At 43.0% G+C, this 26,408-nt stretch overlaps 1 protein-coding gene across 1 annotated transcript in view; it reads left to right on the top strand.

The window, feature by feature from the left end:
- The first annotated feature begins 3,986 nt into the window (after window positions 1-3,986).
- RALA (RAS like proto-oncogene A) overlaps window positions 3,987-26,408 on the top strand; it is a 73,845-nt gene continuing 51,423 nt past the window's right edge. The window contains exon 1 of the mRNA XM_069730213.1: window positions 3,987-4,258. The gene's annotated coding sequence lies outside the window, so the exon portion shown is untranslated. The remainder of the gene's footprint in view (window positions 4,259-26,408) is intronic.

The raw sequence follows: 26,408 nt of genomic DNA, 5'->3' as shown, positions 1-26,408 counted from the left end.
GGCAAATGGCTTCCCTTATCTAGGCAAAGATGACACACGCCGTGCTGAGGACCGTTTAGCTGACCATGTGGTAATGAAGTTATTGGACCCGTTTTTGAAAAAAGGTCGCAATGTTACAACCGATAATTATTTTACTTCATTAAAATTAGCTAAACAGCTAAAAAGCAAAGGAACAACCATCGTGGGAACACTGAATAAGATAAGGCGAGAAGTGCCTAAAGAAATAAAATCCATGAAAGAGGAATTGTACAACACTAAAGTGTTTAGAAATGAAGACAATTTTACACTTACAGTATATCAAGGAAAGACCAACAAAAATGTTGTCATTTTGAGTTCCGTCCATCCAGATGTTGTTGTTGCGTCTGATTCCGCTAAAAAAACTCCAGAAACGGTAAAGTTTTACAATGAAACAAAATATGGAGTAGATGTAGTGGATCAGATGGCACGAAAATATACCACACGAACATCCACAAGGAGATGGCCTGTTGATGCATTTGAAAATGCCTTAGACTTTGCGGGTATAAATGCATGTATAATATTCAAGGAGATTACCCACCAAAAAATGTCACGCAAGGCATTTTTGCAAACGCTTGTGAGAGAGTTGAGTGGTCCTTATGTCACAGATAGGGAAAAGGGTTCCACGTCCCAAGTTTCTACATGTTCAAAAGTGATGGTTCAAACAAAATTTTGCCAGATCAAAGAAAAGTGCAAGAAAAATAGATCTGTCGGCAATTGTAAGACTTGTGGTAAGTCTTTGTGTGGGCAATGTACTGCCATAAATCAAAGGCAATGCCTAAAATGCGAAACACCAAATGTTTAGAAGGTGAATTCTGCGCCATATTTTCATTTTTATGCTCCTCCACCTACATTTTCTCTGCTTTTTGTTCTTCAGTTGTTGTTTATATGTGTGCACTTGAATAAAAAAAAAATGTTTGAAAAACGTCTATTATAATTATTGTTATTTTCTGTAGAAAAATAAGAAAAGCAGAAAAAAAACAATCAAAAGCATTACTGTTGGATCTCACAATAATAATACATTACAAAAAATATAATTATTAATAAATAACCACAAATGAAACTCTAAAAATAAACGAAAACAAGCAAGGATTCAAAATGACTCCTTTCAGTAGTTCTAGGCGGGGTCACGAGTCCAGTAGTCCTAGTGTTAACCGTGTCACTGAACGCAATGTGAACCCAGCCTAACCCTAATGGGAAAATGGACATAAATAAAAAAAAAATTTTATTTTATTATTTTTCCCTAAGGGGGTGATGAAAGGGGGTTTGACTTACTTTTATAGCAGGTTTTTTAGCAGATTTTTATGATTAGCAGCTGTCACACACTAAAAGGGCCTTGTTTGCTTGCTTCTTCACAGACCTGAAGCAAAACCATCTGGCGAGGCGAACCCTGGGTCTGGATACGCCTTGTAACCCGCCCAAGACCTACGTTGGGAGTTTATGACGGGTCCCTCGCTTCGGTACTTTCATTTATAAACAAAGACACCCTGGTATAAAACCAGATGTACTTTTATAAACTTGTTTTTGCAACGTTCAAGCCAAATATACCTCCCATAAGGGGAAGCCAAAGTTCTAGAATTGTTCAAATGACTTTCAAAATGTTTGCATTATTTAACCTGTAACTGTTTTTCTCTTTTCCCAGTCCGGGAGTACTGGATTTAACAGGGGGGGGGGATGTGTGACGCCCCAGGGTCCTGGTTGTCAAAGTAGCATTGCTTTCCTCACAGGGAGAGCGATATTACGTTTGGAAGTGATGAAGGAATGTCTTTTATCAGGCAAACACAATGCATACAACATGTTCACACTCCAGACCAGAAGGAGAAGCTCTAATCCTGTTTAAGGTGAAGTTCCCTATGAATACATCCTGATCTGGAGGGAAAGAGTTCAGTTTCAGTTCAGAAAGTGAGAGACTCAGAAGCGAGCAGACCCACAGTGTGAGAAGGGGCCTGTAGTCTGAAGTACCGCACCCTCTGGAGCAAGAAACATACAGAAAGCCGAACGTTGTTCAGTGAGTTTGCAGGAGAGTGAAGCACAGGAGAGACCAGCTAAGAGCAGGCTGCCTCCCTCTGAAGCGCAGATAACCGGTAGCCGGACCACCGAGGTTGTAAGGACTCTACGACTTACAGCAGAAACCGGCAGGACAGCTGAATTGCAAGTTATCTGTCCCCATACACACCTGAAGACACGGTAACACCTTTAGAGCCCGGGGCATACTAGAGTCCCTATAAACAGACTCAAGTCACTGGTCATTGTCCTATCCTATATGGGGGACAGAGAGAGAACATCTGTGAGGACCTTATCTGAAGCCATAGGCAGTAGGGACTACAACACCACGGTGCTTTGAGGAAGGCTTTTAACTCCACTTGGTAAAGGGGACTCTGGATTTGCTTCCAAACTGGCCGGATTCTGCCTGCCCTGTGATCTGGTGCCATGGACTGTGGCTGCCGAAGTCTTCAGTAAACAAGGAAAAGAGATTGCAAACCTGTGTCCTCCGTTCTTTACTGCGTCATTCACCATCTTCCATTTACACACCTGGAAGCCCTGGGGATATACTTCACCTGTGGGAAGTTATAATATCTAGCTGCCATAACATCACCCCAGAGGACCCCTTAAAGCAGCGTCGGTCCCCATTGACCGAATACTACAGGTGGCATCATGAACATAAACTTTATGCCTTTAAAGACCTTGCCCTTTTACATGGGCGCCCAGGGCCACGGACCGGGTCACCGCCACTGTGAAATCCCCCTATGAACTCAGGACCCGGTACCGAGTACCCCACGGCCCAGGCAGGGCGACTCAAAAACAATGGAAAACCGATCAAAAAAACCCACAGGAGGCCAAAAACTTTTAAACAGCATTCGAAAAATGCCCCTCCAACAAAAACTGGTCAGAAACAACATTTCCTAAAGTTCCTTCTTGAAATTTTCTGCCGGTTCTCCCACCCGAAAAAGACGTCATGTGCACATATCCCAAAACGCCTCCAAAAACTCCCGAATGGAGCGTTTCCTAAAGCCATGATCATGCGAAAACGTGTCCATCTGACTAAAACAGTGTGAACATTCCCCACGGTGGAGGAAAAAGCGCTGAACGCTATCCACGGGCTGGCGGAATAGCGCACCCAGGCTGCAGCGGCTGTTCCCGCCCTTGTGCTCATATCTAATATATAATTGCCTAGAATACTACTTCCTGCAATTTGTGCCAACTTCCTGTCCGGAGCTAATGTCCGGAGCTAATGTCCGGAGCTAATGTCCGGAGATAAGTGACGTCAACAGTGTCCAGTGTCTGATTGGTTGCCGCCTGCTGCGAGCGACCAATCAGAAACGTGCCGTACTGTGACACACTCCGCCCGCCATTTTGGTGTGATTTTTGAATTTTTACCTCACAGCAAGTTTCTACTGCGTGGAGGCGGGCCCAGTGACGTTGCTCTTCAAGCTCCTGCCGAATTTCGTCAAAAAAATGATAATACCATTTACCAAAACTATATATATTTAGTTGTGAAGTGGTTCAGTGACATTTTCACACCAATTTTGAACTTTTGTTTGGTGTTTTCTCCATATACTGCCTATTATTCACTGACTGTTATACTGAGAGACTGTCGTTTATTAACCTCTTCTTTGCCACATTGGGTATATTGCTCTATTATTTGCCACATAAGGACAAATTTGTCCATTATTGCCCAGCAATTTCTTAAATAACAAGAATTGTCAAGAGCTGGTAAGTGCAGCCATTTTTTGTTCTTTCTTACTATTATTTATTAATTGTATTATTCTTACATTTGAATAAATAAAGTATATATGGATTCTAGACTCCCGATTCTTTAGAATCGGGCTGCCATCTAGTGTAGAATAATGGCTTCTCCGTCAGCCAAGTTTCTGGGGTCCGCGGTCCCCAGTCTCCTCAGCTGCAAACCGGGCAACCGGAGGGCGGGTGAGCGCCGTGTGTGAGCTCAGCCTGCACACAGCAGCATCATCAGGAAGGGCAGCCCCCTCCTCCTGCTCCTCCCGGGATCGCCGCTCCTCACACACAGCTGCACTGGGCCCACCGGACGCTGCCCCCCGCCCTAGTCCTTGGCCCCTCATCCCCACCACACCAAGCAAGACACGCGGTACTGAGGAGGAAGGGAGGAGGCAGGATCCGGGGATTAGGGCCCCGACCAACCGGGTGTGGAGACTAGAGCCAGCGAGGGAAGGAAGGAAGGCGGCTGCTGCTGGGGCGCTCAGTGTGGCCGAGGTCCAGCCCGGAGGTGAGTGCGGGGCGTCATTCTTACATCACGGAGGACAATGCCACCTGCTGTGTGCGCTGAATATAGTCCTGCCCAGCGGCACAACATGTCCGTCATGTCCCGGCATTGTGTCCTCACTGAGACCTCACACCGTCCTGACGTGTAGTGTGGGCACTGACGGTGCACAGTCTGGCATCCCTGCGTGTGTGTACCGGCAGGAAGCCAGACAACTGCCATAGCTGTGCGCTATACGGGTGTTATGTACGTAGCTGTGTATGGTGCCCGGGTGTACTTATATATGTGCATAGCTGTGCGTTATACGGGTGTTATGTACGTAGCTGTGTATGGTGCCCGGGTGTACTTATATATGTGCATAGCTGTGCGTTATACGGGTGTTATGTACGTAGCTGTGTATGGTGCCCGGGTGTACTTATATATGTGCATAGCTGTGCGCTATACGGGTGTTATGTTCGTAGCTGTGTATGGTGCCCGGGTGTACTTATATATGTGCATAGCTGTGCGCTATACGGGTGTTATGTACGTAGCTGTGTATGGTGCCCGGGTGTACTTATATATGTGCATAGCTGTGCGTTATACGGGTGTTATGTTCGTAGCTGTGTATGGTGCCCGGGTGTACTTATATATGTGCATAGCTGTGCGCTATACGGGTGTTATGTACGTAGCTGTGTATGGTGCCCGGGTGTACTTATATATGTGCATAGCTGTGCGTTATACGGGTGTTATGTACGTAGCTGTGTATGGTGCCCGGGTGTACTTATATATGTGCATAGCTGTGCGCTATACGGGTGTTATGTACGTAGCTGTGTATGGTGCCCGGGTGTACTTATATATGTGCATAGCTGTGCGCTATACGGGTGTTATGTACGTAGCTGTGTATGGTGCCCGGGTGTACTTATATATGTGCATAGCTGTGCGCCATATGGGTGTTATGTACGTAGCTGTGTATGGTGCCCGGGAGTACTTATATATGTGCATAGCTGTGCGCTATACGGGTGTTATGTACGTAGCTGTGTATGGTGCCCGGGTGTACTTATATATGTGCATAGCTGTGCGCTATACGGGTGTTATGTACGTAGCTGTGTATGGTGCCCGGGTGTACTTATATATGTGCATAGCTGTGCGTTATACGGGTGTTATGTACGTAGCTGTGTATGGTGCCCGGGTGTACTTATATATGTGCATAGCTGTGCGTTATACGGGTGTTATGTACGTAGCTGTGTATGGTGCCCGGGTGTACTTATATATGTGCATAGCTGTGCGTTATACGGGTGTTATGTACGTAGCTGTGTATGGTGCCCGGGTGTACTTATATATGTGCATAGCTGTGCGCTATACGGGTGTTATGTTCGTAGCTGTGTATGGTGCCCGGGTGTACTTATATATGTGCATAGCTGTGCGCTATACGGGTGTTATGTACGTAGCTGTGTATGGTGCCCGGGTGTACTTATATATGTGCATAGCTGTGCGTTATACGGGTGTTATGTTCGTAGCTGTGTATGGTGCCCGGGTGTACTTATATATGTGCATAGCTGTGCGCTATACGGGTGTTATGTACGTAGCTGTGTATGGTGCCCGGGTGTACTTATATATGTGCATAGCTGTGCGTTATACGGGTGTTATGTACGTAGCTGTGTATGGTGCCCGGGTGTACTTATATATGTGCATAGCTGTGCGCTATACGGGTGTTATGTACGTAGCTGTGTATGGTGCCCGGGTGTACTTATATATGTGCATAGCTGTGCGCTATACGGGTGTTATGTACGTAGCTGTGTATGGTGCCCGGGTGTACTTATATATGTGCATAGCTGTGCGCTATACGGGTGTTATGTACGTAGCTGTGTATGGTGCCCGGGTGTACTTATATATGTGCATAGCTGTGCGTTATACGGGTGTTATGTTCGTAGCTGTGTATGGTGCCCGGGTGTACTTATATATGTGCATAGCTGTGCGCTATACGGGTGTTATGTACGTAGCTGTACGCTATACGGGTGTTATGTATGTAGCTGTGCGCTATATGGGTGTTATGTACGTAGCTGTACGCTATACGGGTGTTATGTATGTAGCTGTGCGCTATATGGGTGTTATGTACGTAGCTGTACGCTATACGGGTGTTATGTACGTAGCTGTGCGCTATACGGGTGTTATGTACGCAGCTGTGTATGGTGCCCGGGTGTACTTGTATATGTGCATAGCTGTGCGCTATACGGGTGTTATGTACGTAGCTGTGTATGGTGCCCGGGTGTACTTATATATGTGCATAGCTGTGCGCTATATGGGTGTTATGTACGTAGCTGTGTATGGTGCCCGGGTGTACTTATATATGTGCATAGCTGTGCGCTATATGGGTGTTATGTACGTAGCTGTGTATGGTGCCCGGGTGTACTTATATATGTTCATAGCTGTGCGCTATATGGGTGTTATGTACGTAGCTGTGCATGGTGCCCGGGTGTACTTATATATGTGCATAGCTGTGCGCTATACGGGTGTTATGTACTTAGCTGTGTATGGTGCCCGGGTGTACTTATATATGTGCATAGCTGTGCGCTATACGGGTGTTATGTACGTAGCTGTGCGCTATATGGGTGTTATGTACGTAGCTGTGTATGATGCCCGGGTGTACTTATATATGTGCATAGCTGTGCGCTATACGGGTGTTATGTGCGTAGCTGTGTGCTATATGGGTGTTATGTATGTAGCTGTGCGCTATATGGGTGTTATGTACGTAGCTGTGTGCTATCTCGGTGTTATGTACGTAGCTGTGCGCTATATGGGTGTTATGTACGTAGCTGTGCGCTATACGGGTGTTATGTACGTAGCTGTGTATGGTGCCCGGGTGTACTTATATATGTGCATAGCTGTGCGCTATACGGGTGTTATGTACGTAGCTGTGTATGGTGCCCGGGTGTACTTATATATGTGCATAGCTGTGCGCCATATGGGTGTTATGTACGTAGCTGTGTATGGTGCCCGGGAGTACTTATATATGTGCATAGCTGTGCGCTATACGGGTGTTATGTGCGTAGCTGTGTATGGTGCCCGGGTGTACTTATATATGTGCATAGCTGTGCGCTATACGGGTGTTATGTACGTAGCTGTGTATGGTGCCCGGGTGTACTTATATATGTGCATAGCTGTGCGTTATACGGGTGTTATGTTCGTAGCTGTGTATGGTGCCCGGGTGTACTTATATATGTGCATAGCTGTGCGCTATACGGGTGTTATGTACGTAGCTGTGTATGGTGCCCGGGTGTACTTATATATGTGCATAGCTGTGCGTTATACGGGTGTTATGTACGTAGCTGTGTATGGCGCCCGGGAGTACTTGTATATGTGCATAGCTGTGCGCTATACGGGTGTTATGTACGTAGCTGTGTATGGTGCCCGAGTGTACTTATATATGTGCATAGCTGTGCACTATATGGGTGTTATGTGCATAGCTGTGCGCTATACGGGTGTTATGTACGTAGCTGTGCGCTATATGGGTGTTATGTACGTAGCTGTGCGCTATACGGGTGTTATGTACGTAGCTGTGTATGGTGCCCGGGTGTACTTATATATGTGCATAGCTGTGCGCTATACGGGTGTTATGTACGTAGCTGTGTATGGTGCCCGGGTGTACTTATATATGTGCATAGCTGTGCGCTATACGGGTGTTATGTGCGTAGCTGTGCGCTATACGGGTGTTATGTACGTAGCTGTGCGCTATATCGGTGTTATGTACGTAGCTGTACGCTATACGGGTGTTATGTATGTAGCTGTGCGCTATATGGGTGTTATGTACGTAGCTGTACGCTATACGGGTGTTATGTATGTAGCTGTGCGCTATATGGGTGTTATGTACGTAGCTGTACGCTATACGGGTGTTATGTACGTAGCTGTGCGCTATACGGGTGTTATGTACGCAGCTGTGTATGGTGCCCGGGTGTACTTGTATATGTGCATAGCTGTGCGCTATACGGGTGTTATGTACGTAGCTGTGTATGGTGCCCGGGTGTACTTATATATGTTCATAGCTGTGCGCTATATGGGTGTTATGTACGTAGCTGTGTATGGTGCCCGGGTGTACTTATATATGTGCATAGCTGTGCGCTATACGGGTGTTATGTGCGTAGCTGTGCGCTATACGGGTGTTATGTACGTAGCTGTGTATGGTGCCCGGGTGTACTTATATATGTGCATAGCTGTGCGCTATACGGGTGTTATGTACGTAGCTGTGCGCTATATGGGTGTTATGTACGTAGCTGTGTATGGTGCCCGGGTGTACTTATATATGTGCATAGCTGTGCGCTATACGGGTGTTATGTGCGTAGCTGTGTGCTATATGGGTGTTATGTATGTAGCTGTGTGCTATATGGGTGTTATGTACGTAGCTGTGCGCTGTACGCTATACGGGTGTTATGTACGTAGCTGTGTGCTATATGGGTGTTATGTACGTAGCTGTGTATGGTGCCCGGGTGCACTTATACAGGTCCTTCTCAAAAAATTAGCATATAGTGTTAAATTTCATTATTTACCATAATGTAATGATTACAATTAAACTTTCATATATTATAGATTCATTATCCACCAACTGAAATTTGTCAGGTCTTTTATTGTTTTAATACTGATGATTTTGGCATACAACTCCTGATAACCCAAAAAACCTGTCTCAATAAATTAGCATATTTCACCCATCCAATCAAATAAGTGTTTTTTAATAACAAACAAAAAAACCATCAAATAATAATGTTCAGTTATGCACTCAATACTTGGTCGGGAATCCTTTGGCAGAAATGACTGCTTCAATGCGGCGTGGCATGGAGGCAATCAGCCTGTGACACTGCTGAGATGTTATGGAGGCCCAGGATGCTTCAATAGCGGCCTTAAGCTCATCCAGAGTGTTGGGTCTTGCGTCTCTCAACTTTCTCTTCACAATATCCCACAGATTCTCTATGGGGTTCAGGTCAGGAGAGTTGGCAGGCCAATTGAGCACAGTAATACCATGGTCAGTAAACCATTTACCAGTGGTTTTGGCACTGTGAGCAGGTGCCAGGTCGTGCTGAAAAATGAAATCTTCATCTCCATAAAGCATTTCAGCCGATGGAAGCATGAAGTGCTCCAAAATCTCCTGATAGCTAGCTGCATTGACCCTGCCCTTGATGAAACACAGTGGACCAACACCAGCAGCTGACATGGCACCCCACACCATCACTGACTGTGGGTACTTGACACTAGACTTCAGGCATTTTGGCATTTCCTTCTCCCCAGTCTTCCTCCAGACTCTGGCACCTTGATTTCCGAATGACATGCAAAATTTGCTTTCATCAGAAAAAAGTACTTGGGACCACTTAGCAACAGTCCAGTGCTGCTTCTCTGTAGCTCAAAAGTGGCTTTACCTGGGGAATGCGGCACCTGTAGCCCATTTCCTGCACACGCCTGTGCACGGTGGCTCTGGATGTTTCCACACCAGACTCAGTCCACTGCTTCCTCAGGTTCCCCAAGGTCTCGAATCGGTCCTTCTCCACAATCTTCCTCAGGGTCCGGTCTCCTCTTCTCGTTGTACAGCGTTTTCTGCCACATTGTTTCCTTCCAACAGACTTACCATTGAGGTGCCTTGATACAGCACTCTGGGAACAGCCTATTTGTTGAGAAATTTCTTTCTGGGTCTTACCCTCTTGCTTGAGGGTGTCAATGATGGCCTTCTTGACATCTGTCAGGTCGCTAGTCTTACCCATGATGGGGGTTTTGAGTAATGAACCAGGCAGGGAGTTTATAAAAGCCTCAGGTATCTTTTGCATGTGTTTAGAGTTAATTAGTTGATTCAGAAGATTAGGGTAATAGGTCGTTTAGAGAACCTTTTCTTGATATGCTAATTTATTGAGACAGGTTTTTTGGGTTATCAGGAGTTGTATGCCAAAATCATCAGTATTAAAACAATAAAAGACCTGACAAATTTCAGTTGGTGGATAATGAATCTATAATATATGAAAGTTTAATTGTAATCATTACATTATGGTAAATAATGAAATTTAACACTATATGCTAATTTTTTGAGAAGGACCTGTATATGTGCATAGCTGTGCGCTATACGGGTGTTATGTACGTAGCTGTGCGCTATACGGGTGTTATGTACGTAGCTGTGCGCTATATGGGTGTTATGTACGTAGCTGTGCGCTATATGGGTGTTATGTATGTAGCTGTGCGCTATACTGGTGTTATGTACGTAGCTGTGCGCCATATGGGTGTTATGTACGTAGCTGTGTATGGTGCCCGGGTGTACTTATATATGTGCATAGCTGTGCGCTATACGGGTGTTATGTACGTAGCTGTGCGCTATACGGGTGTTATGTATGTAGCTGTGCGCTATACTGGTGTTATGTACGTAGCTGTGCGCTATACGGGTGTTATGTACGTAGCTGTACGCTATACGGGTGTTCTGTACGTAGCTGTACGCTATACGGGTGTTCTGTACGTAGCTGTGCGCTATACGGGTGTTATGTACTTAGCTGTGCGCTATACTGGTGTTATGTACGTAGCTGTGCGCCATATGGGTGTTATGTACGTAGCTGTGCGCTATACGGGTGTTATGTACGTAGCTGTGTATGGTGCCCGGGTGTACTTATATATGTGCATAGCTGTGCGCTATACGGGTGTTATGTACGTAGCTGTGCGCTATACGGGTGTTATGTACATAGCTGTGCGCTATATGGGTGTTATGTATGTAGCTGTGCGCTATACTGGTGTTATGTACGTAGCTGTGCGCTATACGGGTGTTATGTACGTAGCTGTACGCTATACGGGTGTTATGTACGTAGCTGTACGCTATACGGGTGTTCTGTACGTAGCTGTGCGCTATACGGGTGTTATGTACTTAGCTGTGCGCTATACTGGTGTTATGTACGTAGCTGTGCGCCATATGGGTGTTATGTACGTAGCTGTGCGCTATACGGGTGTTATGTACGTAGCTGTACGCTATACGGGTGTTATGTACGTAGCTGTACGCTATACGGGTGTTATGTACCTAGCTGTGCGCTATACGGGTGTTATGTACGTAGCTGTGCGCTATACGGGTGTTATGTACGTAGCTGTGCGCTATACGGGTGTTATGTACGTAGCTGTGCGCTATACGGGTGTTATGTACGTAGCTGTGCGCTATACGGGTGTTATGTACGTAGCTGTGCGCTATACGGGCGTTATGTACGTAGCTGTGTGCTATACGGGTATGATTCCCGGGTGTACTTATATATGTACACTAGATGGTGGCCCGATTCTAACGCATCGGGTATTCTAGAATATGCATGTCCACGTAGTATATTGTCCAGCCACGTAGTATATTGCCCAGTGACGTAGTATATTGCCCAGTGACGTAGTATACAGCACAGAGCCACGTAGTATAATGCCCAGTCATGGAGTATATTGGCCAGTCACGTAGTATATTGGCCAGTCACGTAGTATGCACCATATCCCTGTTAAAAAAAAGAATTAAAATAAAAAATAGTTGCATATTCACCTTCCGGAGCCTCCGGATCGAAGTGGCCGGTTACCGATGCTCCTCGCGCGCTCCGGTCTGAAGAGTGCATTGCGGTGTCGCTAGATGATGATGTAGTGGTCTCGCAAGACCGCATATCATCATCTCGTGAGACCGCAATGCATAGAGCGGTCACCGGGGCGTCACGAGGAGCATTGATAAATGGCCGCTTCAATCCGGGGGCCCCGGATGGTGAGTATGTAATTATTTTTTATTTTTTTAATTATTTTTAACATTAAATATTTTTACTATTCATGCTGCATAGGCAGCATGAATAGTAAAAAGTTGGTCACACAGGGTTAATAGCAGCGTTAACCGAGTGCGTTACACCGCGGTCAACGCTGCCATTAACCCTGTGTGAGCGCTGACTGGAGGGGGGTATGCGGACGCCGGGCACTGACTGTGGGGAGTAAGGAGCGTCCATTTTCTTCCGGACTGTGCCCGTCGCTGATTGGTCGTGGCTGTTTTGCCGCGACCAATCAGCGACTTGGATTCCATGGCAGACAGAGGCCGTGACTAATGAATATCCGTGACAGACAGAAGGACAGACAGACGGAAGTGACCCTTAGCCAATTATATAGTAGATAGTTGTGTGCTATACGGGTGTTATGTACGTAGCTGTATAAGGTGCCCGGGTGCACTTATACTATACTAGATGGCAGCCCGATTCTAAAGAATCGGGAGTCTAGAATCCATATATACTTTATTTATTCAAATGTAAGAATAATACAATTAATAAATAATTGTAAGAAAGAACAAAAATTATAGGCAGTATATGGAGAAAACACCAAACAAAAGTTCAAAATTGGTGTGAAAATGTCACTGAACCACTTCACAACTAAATATATATAGTTTTGGTAAATGGTATTATCATTTTTTTGACGAAATTCGGCAGGAGCTTGAAGAGCAACGTCACTGGGCCCGCCTCCACGCAGTAGAAACTTGCTGTGAGGTAAAAATTCAAAAATCACACCAAAATGGCGGGCGGAGTGTGTCACAGTACGGCACGTTTCTGATTGGTCGCTCGCAGCAGGCGGCAACCAATCAGACACTGGACACTGTTGACGTCACTTAGCTCCGGACATTAGCTCCGGACATTAGCTCCGGACAAAGCCACGGAAGTTGGCACAAATTGCAGGAAGTAGTATTCTAGGCAATTATATATTAGACTAGCTGAAGAGCCCGGCGTTGCCTGGGCATAGTAAATATCTGTGGTTAGTTATAGCACGTCACTTCTCTTATTTTCCCATCCCGCCTCTCATTTTCCCAATCACATCTCTCATTTTCTCCCTCACATCTCTCATTTTCTCCCTCACTCCTCTCATTCCCCCCTAACACTTGTCATTTCAACCTCACATCTGTCATTTTCTGATCACTCCATTATTTTTCCTCACTCCTCTCATTTTGCACTCACACCTTTTCATTTTCACCTCACACCTCTCATTTTCACCTCATCACCTCAGTATATACATGTTTGTCATCTCCCTTATATATAGTATACATCTGTATGTCATCTCCTGTATATAGTATATACCTGTATGTCATCTCCCCTGTATATATTATATACCTGCTGTGTGTCATCTCCCCTATATATAGTATATACCTGAATATCATCTCCTTCTATATATAGTATATACCTGTATGTCATCTCCTCCTGTATATAGTATATACCTGTGTCATCTCCCCTGTATATAGTATATATCTGTGTGTCATCTCCTCCTGTATATAGTATATACCTGCATGTCATCTTCAATATATAGCATATACCTGTATGTCATCTCCTCCTGTATATAGTATATACCTGTAGGTCATCTGCTCCTGTATATAGTATATACCTGTATGTCATCTCCTCCTGTATATATATGTACCTGTATGTCATCTCCTCTATATAGTATATACCTGTGTGTCATCTCTCCTGTATATAGTATATACCTGTGTGTCATCTCCTGTATTAGACCTCGTTCACACGTTATTTGCTCAGTATTTTTACCTCAGTATTTGTAAGCTAAATTGGCAGCCTGATAAATCCCCAGCCAGCAGGAAGCCCTCCCCCTGGCAGTATATATTAGCTCACACATACACATAATAGACAGGTCATGTGACTGACAGCTGCCGTATTTCCTTTATGGTACATTTGTTGTAGTTTGTCTGCTTATTAATCAGATTTTTATTTTTGAAGGATAAGACCAGACTTGTGTGTGTTTTAGGGCGAGTTTCGTTTGTCAAGTTGTGTGTGTTGAGTTGCGTGTGGCGACATGTATGTAGCGACTTTTGTGAGATGAGTTGTGTGTGACAACATGCGTGTAGCAACTTTTTGTGTGTCGAGTTGCATGTGACAGGTTAGTGTAGCAACTTGTGTGCAGCAAGTTTTGCGCATGGCGAGTTTTGCACGTGGCGAGTTTTGTGTGGTGCCTTTTGAGTATGTGCAAGTTTTGTGTGAAGAAATTTTGCATGTGTTGCAACTTTTGTGCATGTGGCAATTTTTCCGCATGTGCAAGTTTTGCGTGTGGCGAGTTTTCCATGAGGTGAGTTTTGCACTTGTGGCGAGTTTTGCAAGAGCCTAGTTTTTGCATGTGGCGAGTTCTGCGCGTGGCAAGTTTTGAGCGGCGACTTTTGTGTTTCGACTTTTATGTGGCGAGGTTGGTGTATGTGTGGTGAAATGTGTCCTGACGGTGATATGTGTTCAAGCACGTGGTAGTGTGTGGTGCATTTTGTGTGTGTGTTCATATCCCCGTGTGTGGTGAGTATCCCATGTCGGGGCCCCACCTTAGCAACTGTACGGTATATACTCTTTGGCGCCATCGCTCTCACTCTTTACGTCCCCCTTGTTCACATCTGGCAGCTGTCAATTTGCCTCCAACACTTTTCCTTTCATTTTTTCCCATTATGTAGATAGGGGCAAAATTGTTTGGTGAATTGGAATGCGCGGGGTTAAAATTTCACCTCACAACATAGCCTATGACGCTCTCGGGGTCCAGACGTGTGACTGTGCAAAATTTTGTGGCTGTAGCTTCAACGCCTCCAACACTTTTCCTTTCACTTTTTTCCCCATTATGTAGATAGGGGCAAAATTGTTTGGTGAATTGGAACGCGCGGGGTTAAAATTTCACCTCACAATATAGCCTATGACGCTCTCGGGGTCCAGACGTGTGACTGCAAAATTTTGTGGATGTAGCTGCGACGGTGCAGATGCCAATCCCGGACATACATACACACATACACACACACACATTCAGCTTTATATAGTAGATGTACATAGCTGGTTGTATATTATCTGTGGGTATGTGTGTATATATAGCTAGCTGTGTGTGTAATATGTATATAGGTGTATACGATGTGTGCATATATACTTATGCATATAGTTAGCTGTGTGTTTATATATGTGTGTGTGTATATATATATATATATATATATATATATATATATCTAATATATAATTGCCTAGAATACTACTTCCTGCAATTTGTGCCAACTTCCTGTCCGGAGCTAATGTCCGGAGATAAGTGACGTCAACAGTGTCCAGTGTCTGATTGGTTGCCGCCTGCTGCGAGCGACCAATCAGAAACGTGCCGTACTGTGACACACTCCGCCCGCCATTTTGGTGTGATTTTTGAATTTTTACCTCACAGCAAGTTTCTACTGCGTGGAGGCGGGCCCAGTGACGTTGCTCTTCAAGCTCCTGCCGAATTTCGTCAAAAAAATGATAATACCATTTACCAAAACTATATATATTTAGTTGTGAAGTGGTTCAGTGACATTTTCACACCAATTTTGAACTTTTGTTTGGTGTTTTCTCCATATACTGCCTATTATTCACTGACTGTTATACTGAGAGACTGCCGTTTATTAACCTCTTCTTTGCCACATTGGGTATATTGCTCTATTATTTGCCACATAAGGACATTGTCCATTATTGCCCAGCAATTTCTCTGCAATATAAACTGCCTATTTATTAATATCTGCATTCCTGCAAAGAACTATTGCCTATTATTAACTGGCTATTTTCCTACTACCTGACACTGCCTCTTATTAACCTGTTGTTTGCCACGCTTAAAGCTGTTTAGCTTAGCCAACATGAGCTCTAAGGCTATATTCACACTTAGCGGTTTTTACCGCGGAACCGCCGCGATTTTGATGCTGCGGGTCCGCAGCAGTTTCCATAGCGTTTACAGTAACATGTAAACCCTATGGAAACCGCAAACCGCTGTGCACATGCTGCGGGAAAAACCGCGCGGGAACGCAGCGGTTTACAACCCGCAGCATGTCACTTCTTTGTGCAGAATCGCTGCGATTCTGCACCCATAGGAATACATTGAACCGCTTACTTCCCGCATGGGGCTGTGCCCACGTTGCGGGAAGTAAGCGGATAATGTGCGGGTGGTACCCGGGGTGGAGGAGAGGAGACTCTCCTCCAGGCCCTGGGAACCATATTTGGGGTTAAAAAATAAAAAATCTGGTTATACTCACCCTCTGATGTCCGGAGCTCCTGGGCGCTGCACGCGGCCGTCCGGTCAGAGTTGCTGTGCGACCAGGACCTGCGGTGACGTCGCGGTCACATGACCGTGACGTCACGAAGGGTCCTTCTCCCACAGCATCTTAGGAACCGGACCGCCGGGTGCAGCGCCCAGGAGATCCGGACATCAGAGGGTGAGTATAACCAATTTTTATTATTTTTAACATTACTATTGATGCTGCATATGCAGCATCAATAGTATAGGCGGAAACCCGCAGCGGAAAACGCGGAACAAACCGCGATAAATCTGCAGGGAGAACCGCAGTTGTTTTGCCCTGCAGATTTATCAAATCCGCTGCGGGAGAACCCGCAGGGACCCGACGCAAGGTGTGAACATAGCCTTATAGTAAGGATACTAATGACACAGAGCCCAAAGCTGCTGATGGCGCACGTAAGATTAGGTCTGATAGAAAGTATACTAATAATGCAGAGCAAAAAGACGCTGCTGCCGCACGTAAGCGCAAACAGCGTGCTAACAAGAGTACAGAGGATAGATGCAAGCGCATGGACACTGTTAAGTATACTAATGACACAGAGTCCAAAGCTTATGATGGCGCACGTAAGATCAGGTCTGATATAAAGTATGGTAATGATGCAGAGCGAAAAGCCGCCGATGCCGCACGTAAGCGCAAACAGCGTGCTAAGTCTGATGTCTTTCATCCCTCCCCTCATAAGCATGTTCATGGATCCTGTGTAACTGTACCTTAAATAACAAGAATTGTCAAGAGCTGGTGAGTGCAGCCATTTTTTGTTCTTTCTTACTATTATTTATTAATTGTATTATTCTTACATTTGAATAAATAAAGTATATATGGATTCTAGACTCCCGATTCTTTAGAATCGGGCTGCCATCTAGTATATATATATGTATATATATATATATATACATACACACACACACACACACACACACACACACACACACACACACACACACACACACCTAGCTATGCCTCCATGTACGCATTATATATAATCACATAAATATACAGTTATGTACATCGTGCATGCGTTGTATAGATGTACACCTTATACAATGCTAGTTATATACACAAGATATACAACTGGTTATGGATAGAGATATATATATCTGTATCTCTATCCATAACCAGTTGTATATCTTGTGTATATAACTAGCATTGTATAAGGTGTACATCTATACAACGCATGCACGATGTACATAACTGTATATTTATGTGATTATATATAATGCGTACATGGAGGCATAGCTAGGTGTGTGTGTATGTATATATGTGTGTATGTGTGTATATATATATATATATATATATATATATATATATATATATATATATATATATATATATATTATATTCCACAATGCATGTTAATATTCACATATCTAGCTGTATGTGGCACATGTAATATGCATCTATAAGATACATGACCATAGTGATACATGTGGCTGTATATAATACTAGTACTATGTATATGAGACATGTCCATATTGATACATGAAGCGTTTACATATACTATTCCTATAGATTATATATTTGAAGCCTCTAGCTATGTAAGCTTTGTTTATCCTATATCTATTTATTATACACTTATTTGTATATTGATGGGCCATGTGTGTACACTTATAAAGGCTATAAATATTGAACAGTCTATAGATTGCATTTTATATCATTGAGTAAACTTTGTAAACACGATTGTGATTGTTACACTTGCGTGTATGGTGTAGCTTATTAATATTTATAATCAGAAATATGGCTGATTGTCCTTAGATTTGGGGTTACATGTGCAGACGTGTATGCTGTGCGCTCCTCTGTGGAGACATTTATGCTTTATGTACCGTGACAACTTCCAGGCCGTACTGTTGGGGTGGGGTGCGGTGCAGCAGCTCATCATCACTGTCAGATCTGCACTTTATTTCTTCGTTTGATAGTGTAATAATTCTGTTGCTGTAGTTGCCGTAAGGCAAGGTGTTTATGACCTATAAAGGAAGCTGGAAATGGCATACAGGTGCTCTATTCATAAAAGTCACCACCCTCCTCCATGTCATGGATGATGGAAGGTGTTCTTTAAAATCACTAAGATCATGTTACATACAGCCTTTGGAAGACTGGAGAATAATAGGCTGTAGTCTCCCAAGTGATGCTGCCTTGTAGAAGAGCTAATGGAAAGAAATCTGTGGGAATCCAGCTTCATTTCTTATCTGGAGTATGTGTCCTTCATATGTAGCTGCACTTGGGTAAGAATAGAAGCAATGATTACTAAATCATTTCCTAGTGCTATAGAGTCCCTGACATTACAATGAATGGCAATTTATATCTTTCTTGTATTCCTTACTTCTGTAGAGAATATGTGAATTACTTTTTACACTGTTGCATTTTGTTACTATGCAATACATGTACTAGTAGGAAAATAATATATAAAAATATATATATATATATATATATATATATATATACTAGCTGAAGAGCCCGGCGTTGCCTGGGCATAGTAAATATCTGTGGTTAGTTATAGCACCTCACTTCTCTTATTTTCCCATCACGCCTCTCATTTTCCCAATCACATCTTTCATTTTCCCCCTCACATCTCTCATTTTCTCCCTCACACCTCTCATTTTCTCCCTCACTCCTCTCATTCCCCCCTAACACTTGTCATTTCAACCTCACATCTGTCATTTTCTGATCACTCCACTATTTTTCCTCACTCCTCTCATTTTGCACTCACACCTTTTCATTTTCACCTCACACCTCTCATTTTCACCTCATCACCTCAGTATATACATGTTTGTCATCTCCCTTATATATAGTATACATCTGTATGTCATCTCCTGTATATAGTATATACCTGTATGTCATCTCCCCTGTATATAGTATATACCTGCTGTGTGTCATCTCCCCTATATATAGTATATACCTGAATGTCATCTCCTTCTATATATAGTATATACCTGTATGTCATCTCCTCCTGTATATAGTATATACCTGTGTGTCATCTCCCCTGTATATAGTATATATCTGAGTGTCATCTCCTCCTGCATATAGTATATACCTGCATGTCATCTTTTATATATAGCATATACCTGCATGTCATCTCCTCCTGTATATAGTATATACCTGTGTCATCTCCCCTGTATATAGTATATATCTGAGTGTCATCTCCTCCTGCATATAGTATATACCTGCATGTCATCTTCTATATATAGCATATACCTGTATGTCATCTCCTCCTGTATATAGTATATACCTGTATGTCATCTCCTCCTGTATATATATGTACCTATGTCATCTCCTCCTCTATATAGTATATACCTGTGTGTCATCTCTCCTGTATATAGTATATATCTGTGTGTCATCTCTCCTCTATATAGTATATACCTGTGTGTCATCTCCTCCTGTATTAGACCTCGTTCACACGTTATTTGCTCAGTATTTTTACCTCAGTATTTGTAAGCTAAATTGGCAGCCTGATAAATCCCCAGCCAACAGGAAGCCCTCCCCCTGGCAGTATATATTAGCTCACACATACACATAATAGACAGGTCATGTGACTGACAACTGCCGTATTTCCTATATGGTGCAATTGTTGTAGTTTGTCTGCTTATTAATCAGATTTTTATTTTTGAAGGATAATACCAGACTTGTGTGTGTTTTAGGGCGAGTTTCGTTTGTCAAGTTGTGTGTGTTGAGTTGCGTGTGGCGACATGCATGTAGCGACTTTTGTGAGATGAGTTTTGTGTAGCAACATGCGTGTAGCAACTTTTTGTGTCGAGTTGCATGTGACAGGTTAGTGTAGCAAGTTGTGTGTAGCAAGTTTTGCGCATGGCGAGTTTTGCGCATGGCGAGTATTGTGTGGTGCCTTTTGAGTATGTGCAAGTTTTGTGTGAGGCAACTTTTGCATGTGTTGCAACTTTTGTGCATGTGGCAATTTTTCCGCGTGTGCAAGTTTTGCGTGTGGCGAGTTTTTCATGAGGAGAATTTTGCACTTGTGGCAAGTTTTGCAAGAGCCTAGTTTTTGCATGTGGCGAGTTCTGCGCGTGGTGAGTTTTGAGTGGCGACTTTTGTGTTTTGACTTTTATGTGGCGAGGTTGGTGTATTTGTGGTGAAATGTGTGCTGAGGGTAATATGTGTTCAAGCACGTGGTAGTGTGTGGCGCATTTTGTGTGTGTTCATATCCCCGTGTGTGGTGAGTATCCCATGTCGAGGCCCCACCTTAGCAACTGTACAGTATATACTCTTTGGCGCCATCGCTCTCATTCTTTAAGTCCCCCTTGTTCACATCTGGCAGCTGTCAATTTGCCTCCTACACTTTTCCTTTCATTTTTTCCCATTATGTAGATAGGGGCAAAATTGTTTGGTGAATTGGAAAGCGCGGGGTTAAAATTTCACCTCACAAAATAGCCTATGACGCTCTCGGGGTCCAGACGTGTGACTGTGCAAAATTTTGTTGCTGTAGCTGCGACGCTTCCAACACTTTTCCTTTCACTTTTTCCCCATTATGTAGATAGGGGCAAAATTGTTTGGTGAATTGGAACGCGCGGGGTTAAAATTTCACCTCACAACGAAGCCTATGACGCTCTCGGGGTCCAGACGTGTGACTGTGCAAAATTTTGTGGCTGTAGCTGCGACGGGGAAACTAAAGCTCCATCTACCAGTCAAAGCTTTGGTTAGCACAGAAAACGAGGACAATATAAATTCTTTTTTTTTTAACATAATTTTTACTTAAAATGTTTGAAAAAATGTACAGTACCAACCCACCAATACCTAAAAAAAAAAAAAAAAAAAAAAAAAGGTATATATACGTCATAGAAATATGTATAAGTGGAATATGGCCCATACACAAGGGAATGAGTGGCAAACCACTCGGGATAGATGATGACCAACAACCAAAAAGAACCAGGGATAAAGGAGAAAAATAAATAAAATAATGATACTCTAGTAATGAGGACAAAATAGTATATAGAAAATGCCTTTATTTGGATATATATGGCAATGGCACCAACACTGTACCTGTACTTGGAGACAAGAAATATATAAAAGAATAACATTTCTAAAATAATATATATATTTTTAAGGACGGACTATATAAAATTGGAGTTAAATCTTAGGATGAGACATGCACCAGCCCAATAAAAAAAAAGTAGCTATCCAAACATTCACCAGTATATATACAAAAAGGGGGAATAATTACCAAAAGGGGTAATAATTAAGTATGTGCAACCACGCAAAGAAAAAAAGTGCATAATGCTTAAAAAAAATAAAACGTACACAAATAATAATCACATCTCCATAATAATAAATCCTGCAATCAGATAGAGAAAGGGGTGTGCAAACGTTTGCAAAAATTCCCAAACACAACATATACCAAATATATGTTAATATACAACAATACAAAAAAGGGTGGATATGAAAGGTAACTCTATATAAACCAAAAAACAAAGATGTGTGATACGTGAAAAAAATATATACAGTATATGTAAGGGCAGGATAATAATCAGCGGTATAATAAGGTCCACAATAGTGAAGTGATAAAGTAGCCACAAAAATAATAATGGGAGGTTATGGCATGTAAAATACAGAGTGTAGTTAGATATGCCTAGGTGTATAGAACACCACAGAAGGACTTATACGCAGTGCATCAATCTATAGGGCTGATGTGTCAAAGGGAGGTAAACCCAAAGTAACAGGGTATGCGGGAAATCAATAATAATACCTGAAATCGTCCGTCCCTCTAAGATACAGAGCACACAGAGCACAAGATATAGTGCTCTGTATCTTGGAGGGATGGACGATTTCAGGTATTATTATTGATTTCCCGCATACCCTGTTACTTTGGGTTTACCTCCCTTTGACACATCAGCCCTATAGATTGATTCACTGCGTATAAGGCTGGAGTCACACTAGCGAGTTTTACAGACGTAAGAGCGCAGAAAATACGTCCGTAAAACTCGCCAAACAAACGGCACAATTATTCTCTATGCCCCTGCTCCTATCTGCCGTATTTTACTGATCAGTATTATACGGCTTTCTACGGCCGTAGAAAATCGCAGCATGCTGCGTTTGTCACCGTATTGCGCAAAAAATACGCCAATGAAAGTCTATGGAAGCCCCAAAAATACGGATTACACACGGACCAGCAGTCAGTAGACACATATATGTATATATATTATTACTTCATACAGCGCTAGATTGCTTTAAAGCCGGTAATTCAATTACCGGCTTTTGCTATCTCCTTCCTAAACCCGACATGATATGAGACATGGTTACATACAGTAAACCATCTCATATCCCCATTTTTTTTGCATATTCCACACTACTAATGTTAGTAGTGTGTGTGTGCAAAATTTGGCCGTTCTAGCTATTAAATTAAAGGGTTAAGTGGCGGAAATAATTGGCGTGGGCTCCCGTGCAATTTTCTCCGCCAGAGTATGTTGGTTTTGCAAGCCTGCGAGAAAAACACGCAGTACGGATGCCATACGGATTACATACGGAGGATGCCATGCGCAAAATACGCTGACACACCCTGCCTACGGAGGAGATACGGACCACTATTTTGGGGACTTTTCAGCGTATTACGGCCGTAATATACGGACCGTATTGTCTTACACTGAGTGTGACTCCAGCCTAAGTCCTTCTGTGGTGTTCTATACACCTAGGCATATCCAACTACACTCTGTATTTTACATGCCATAACCTCCCATTATTATTTTTGTGGCTACTTTATCACTTCACTATTGTGGACCTTATTATACCGCTGATTATTATCCTGCCCTTACATATACTGTATATATTTTTTTCACGTATCACACATCTTTGTTTTTTGGTTTATATAGAGTTACCTTTCATATCCACCCTTTTTTGTATTGTTGTATATTAACATATATTTGGTATATGTTGTGTTTGGGAATTTTTGCAAACGTTTGCACACCCCTTTCTCTATCTGATTGCAAGATTTATTATTATGGAGATGTGATTATTATTTGTGTACGTACCGTATGTTTTTTTTTAAGCACTATGCACTTTTTTCTTTGCGTGGTTGCACATACTTAATTATTACCCCTTTTGGTAATTATTCCCCCTTTTTGTATATATACTGGTGAATGTTTGGATAGCTACTTTTTTATTGGGCTGGTGCATGTCTCATCCTAAGGTTTAACTCCAATTTTGTATAGTCCGTCCTTAAAAATATATATATTATTTTAGAAATGTTATTCTTTTATATATTTCTTGTCTCCAAGTACAGGCACAGTGTTGGTGCCATTGCCATATATATCCAAATAAAGGCATTTTCTATATACTATTTTGTCCTCATTACTAGAGTATCATTATTTTATTTATTTATTTTTCTCCTTTATCCCTGGTTCTTTTTGGTTGTTGGTCATCACCTAAAATCTTTGTACAGGGCTGATTAGGCAGGAAATTTACTGATACATAAGTGAATGCTGCTGGGTTGGAGGGCATGAGGGATCTGGCAGGAGGGTGCCTCAGTGTTGTTACATGAATCAATATTGCTATCCACTCAAGCAGAATGAGTTGGCACTGGGCAGGGAATAGAGCTGGAGTGACAGATGAGCCTTCTGATCTATAGCCTCATTTACATATTAATTCAAACCCTGATTTCTCTATAATGGAGATATTGCTGGACTTGTCTTTCAAAGAGCTACATGTGCATATAAATAGTTTGGGGTGTGAAATCCTGATGACAGATTCTCTTTAAAGAAGTTGTCGACTACTTGGACAACTTCTTGTCATACCCCTCGTTTGCCCCAATAAAATAATAAAACTATATACTCGCCTCCTGTGCAGCGCCGTCTCCGCGGCGTTGTGACAGGCGCCCCAATCAGTGCTGGCGTCCCTTCCCCTCGCCTTCGGACAAATCAACCATGAAGAGATAGTCCAAGATCAGCTGCAGCCCGGATTTTCTCTTCATGATCAATTTGTCAAAAAGCGGGGACAGTGACACCAGTGCTGATTGTCCGCCGGCGTTGCACCACCCAAGTGCCCCGGGTAGAATGAGTGCCGACACTACAGGAACGGCGACGGGGCACAGTAGGTTTTATTATTTTATGAGGTCCAAACATTTTCATCAAGAAGGCATTGTCCTAGTAGTGGTTAACCCCTTCATGACCCAGCCTATTTTGACCTTAATGACCTGGCCGTTTTTTGCAATTCTGACCAGTGTCCCTTTATGAGGTAATAACTCAGGAACGCTTCAACGGATCCTAGCGGTTCTGAGACTGTTTTTTCGTGACATATTGGGCTTCATGTTAGTGGTAAATTTAGGTCAATAAATTCTGCGTTTATTTGTGATAAAAACGGAAATTTGGCGAAAATTTTGAAAATTTCGCAATTTTCACATTTTGAATTTTTATTCTGTTAAACCAGAGAGTTATGTGACACAAAATAGTTAATAAATAACATTTCCCACATGTCTACTTTACACCAGCACAATTTTGGAAACAAAATTTTTTTTTGCTAGGAAGTTATAAGAGTTAAAATTTGACCAGCGATTTCTCATTTTTACAACGAAATTTACAAAACCATTTTTTTTAGGGACCACCTCACATTTGAAGTCAGTTTGAGGGGTCTATATGGCTGAAAATACCCAAAAGTGACACCATTCTAAAAAATGCACCCCTCAAGGTGCTCAAAACCACATTCAAGAAGTTTTTTAACCCTTCAGGTGCTTCACAGCAGCAGAAGCAACATGGAAGGAAAAAATGAACATTTAACTTTTTAGTCACAAAAATTATCTTTTAGCAACATTTTTTTTATTTTCCCAATGGTACAAGGAGAAACTGAACCACGAAAGTTGTTGTCCAATTTGTCCTGAGTACGCTGATACCTCATATGTGGGGGTAAACCACTGTTTGGGCGCACGGCAGGGCTTGGAAGGGAAGGAGCGCCATTTGACTTTTTGAATGAAAAATTGGCTCCACTCTTTAGCGGACACCATGTCACGTTTGGAGAGCCCCCGTGTGCCTAAAAATTGGAGCTCCCCCACACGTGACCCCATTTTGGAAACTAGACGCCCCAAGGAACTTATCTAGATGCATAGTGAGAACTTTGAACCCCCGGGGGCTTCACAAATTGATCCGTAAAAATGAAAAAGTACTTTTTTTTCACAAAAAAATTCTTTTAGCCTCAATTTTTTTCATTTTCACATGGGCAACAGGATAAAATGGATCCTAAAATTTGTTGGGCAATTTCTCATGAGTACACCGATACCTCACATGTGGGGGTAAACCACTGTTTGGGCACATGGTAAGGTTCGGAAGGGAAGGAGCGCCATTTGACTTTTTGAATGAAAAATTATCTCCATCGTTAGCGGACACCATGTCGTGTTTGGAGAGCCCCCGTGTGCCTAAACATTGGAGCTCCCCCACAAATGACCCCATTTTGGAAACTAGACCCCCCCAAGGAACTTATCTAGATGCATATTGAGCACTTTAAACCCTCAGGTGCTTCACAAATTGATCTGTAAAAATGAAAAAGTACTTTTTTTTTCACAAAAAAATTCTTTTCGCCTCAGTTTTTCATTTTCACATGGGCAATAGGATAAAATGAATCCTAAAATTTGTTGGGCAATTTCTCCCGAGTACGCCGATACCTCATATGTGGGGGTAAACCACTGTTTGGGCACACGGCAGGGCTCGGAAGGGAAGGCGCGCCATTTGACTTTTTGAATGGAAAATTAGCTCCAATTGTTAGCGGACACCATGTCGCGTTTAGAGAGCCCCTGTGTGCCTATGCATTGGAGCTCCCCCACAAGTGACCCCATTTTGGAAACTAGACCCCCCAAGGAACTTATCTAGATGCATATTGAGCACTTTAAACCCCCAGGTGCTTCACAGAAGTTTATAATGCAGAGCCATGAAAATAAAAAATAATTTTTCTTTCCTCAAAAATGATTTTTAGCCTGGAATTTCCTATTTTGCCAAGGGTAATAGGAGAAATTGGACCGCAAATGTTGTTGTCCAGTTTGTCCTGAGTACGCTGATACCCCATATGTGGGGGTAAACCACTGTTTGGGCGCACGGCAGGGCTCGGAAGGGAAGGCACGCCAATTGGCTTTTTAAATGGAAAATTAGCTCCAATCATTAGCGGACACCATGTCACGTTTGGAGAGCCCCTGTGTGCCTAAACATTGGAGATCCCCCC

This window comes from Ranitomeya imitator, chromosome 6, assembly GCF_032444005.1.
Source record: "Ranitomeya imitator isolate aRanImi1 chromosome 6, aRanImi1.pri, whole genome shotgun sequence".
Taxonomy (NCBI): domain Eukaryota; kingdom Metazoa; phylum Chordata; class Amphibia; order Anura; family Dendrobatidae; genus Ranitomeya; species Ranitomeya imitator.
The sequence above is the reverse complement of the archived record's forward strand: the minus strand, read 5'-3'. Positions and strand labels throughout refer to the sequence as shown.